The sequence below is a fragment of the Cupressus sempervirens genome, chromosome 11 (assembly GCF_028749045.1).
Source record: "Cupressus sempervirens isolate cs-2001-9-10 chromosome 11, ASM2874904v1, whole genome shotgun sequence".
Classification (NCBI taxonomy): Eukaryota; Viridiplantae; Streptophyta; class Pinopsida; order Cupressales; family Cupressaceae; genus Cupressus; species Cupressus sempervirens.
In genome coordinates, this window is record NC_143128.1 from 478146461 (window position 1) to 478148418 (window position 1958).

At 34.8% G+C, this 1958-nt stretch overlaps 1 pseudogene; it reads left to right on the forward strand.

Moving 5' to 3' along the window:
* The first annotated feature begins 635 nt into the window (after positions 1–635).
* LOC149530453 (uncharacterized protein C24B11.05-like) lies at positions 636–1376 on the forward strand (annotated as a pseudogene).
* The last annotated feature ends 582 nt before the right edge of the window (positions 1377–1958 follow it).

The following is a 1958-nucleotide window of genomic DNA, read 5'->3' on the forward strand; positions in this document are numbered from 1 at the left end:
CGAAAAGAAGAAGCTCATTGTGAGTCATATCGGCTATGGCTGGAGAGGGTAGATATTTCATTATTGATGAAATATATGGTTAGGGTTCCTGTTTCTATAGTGAATTTGGTCCTCATACTGAGTTACAAGTCGTGGCTAATCTCAAAAAATTCCTTCATTTTTATTGTGATTAAAGGTTACGCACTATTGTAGATGCATGAATGTCTACAATACTTGGGCCTTCATTTCTACGTCAACATTCATAGTTCATTATCCTCTTTCTACCTATGCTACAATGTTTGAACAAATATCATTGTATTTTATATGTGTTGTCTAATTAAAATAGATTTTTATTGCGAAGTTACTTGACCATACTCTTGGAACTGAATGAACCAATTAATTAATTTTGAAGACAGTATGTTGGAGCCCATCGAGGAAATACATCTTAGATATCGATGCGGTAGCAGTATATTATTTGTGTCTAAATAAATATGCATTGTCTATATGTTGGCAAATATATTGTTGATTGAAAAAATACCAAAGCTTGTTTAGTGTTATACAATGGGTGATTATATAAGCAATTCGTATTCATGATAGTTGGGAAGGCCACATGTATTTTGAATGTTGTATCGAGTAATCTGAATTAGAAGAATAAAATGCATGGTCTCAAAGGTATTGAAGTTTATGTGAGTGAAAAGCTTAAGATTGATCAAAGCGAAGTTCCAATGATGTGCTATGATCTTTATAAGAGATATGGAACTACCATGACCGCTCTCAAGGCATTGGGCTATGAATTTGATAGTGATGATTTTCATAGCTTTGTGCATGGAAGTTTGCCATATGAGAACCTTAGACTAGATCCAGTGCTGAGGAGTTTGTTACTAAGTACACCTTAGCAAAGAATAATATTCACGAACTCTGACAGAGTTCTTGCTACCAAAAATGTTAAGCAGACTGGACTTGGAAGATTGTTTTGAAGGTGTCATATGCTTTGAAACACTCAATCCAACCTTTAATAACACTAATAACTTGGAAGCTCCCAAACTCTCTTCTAGGGAACTCACTAATGATAATGTTTTAGAAACTACCAAGGAAATGATGATAATACTACTACCCTCAAATCTTGTCTTATTCTTTGCAAGCCTTCGTTGGAGGCAATGGAGTTTGCACTAAAAATAGCAAATGCATATCCTAAATGAATGATATTCTTTGATGACAGTACATGTAACATTGCAGTTGCCAAAGCTACAGGTTTGCATACTGTACCAGTGGGCAGTTCTGTGCGGACAGATGAAGCAGATTTTGCTCTCAGAAGCATTCACAATATTAAGGAGGCACTGCCTAAGATATGGGAAGACCAAGAAAATCTGAACTTTCAAGCCAATCAATTTCCATAGAAACTATAGTTGTTGCATAAAACTAATTATTGGGCAGTTGTGCTAATGTCATCTTATATTCGACAAAGAAAATTACTATGGCATGCAATCTCATAGGAGTTTTTTTAATTAGCATATAACCCTTACCTAAAAACACTATTTACTAAATTGTTTGGAATGGTTTCCAAATGTGTTTGAAAAGACTATGTAGATGTTGTTAGTAAATATAATATAAGTATAGAAATCTAATTATCAGTACATAAAATTCAGTATAACATGCAATATTTGATCACATAAAGAAACACCACTTTAGAGCTATTGCTCATAAACTGTACACCAACAAAAGTTTACTTTCACTACCTCTAAATTGTTTTGTTTTGCATAATAGAATATGCGAAAATCATGAGGTGTCTATCTGGACATTGATGCTAATTCGCTACTCCTTAGAACCTGAAGAGAAAAGTCCCTTCCTTCTCCAACATTTGCAGTCCCTCCAACCACGAACCCTTAAGTGACTAGGAGTGCCTATAGAAGCTTCTAAGCATGTCCATACACACTAGGAGAGCCTGTATATAAAGCCCTCTAAGATGCATCTACAATGTG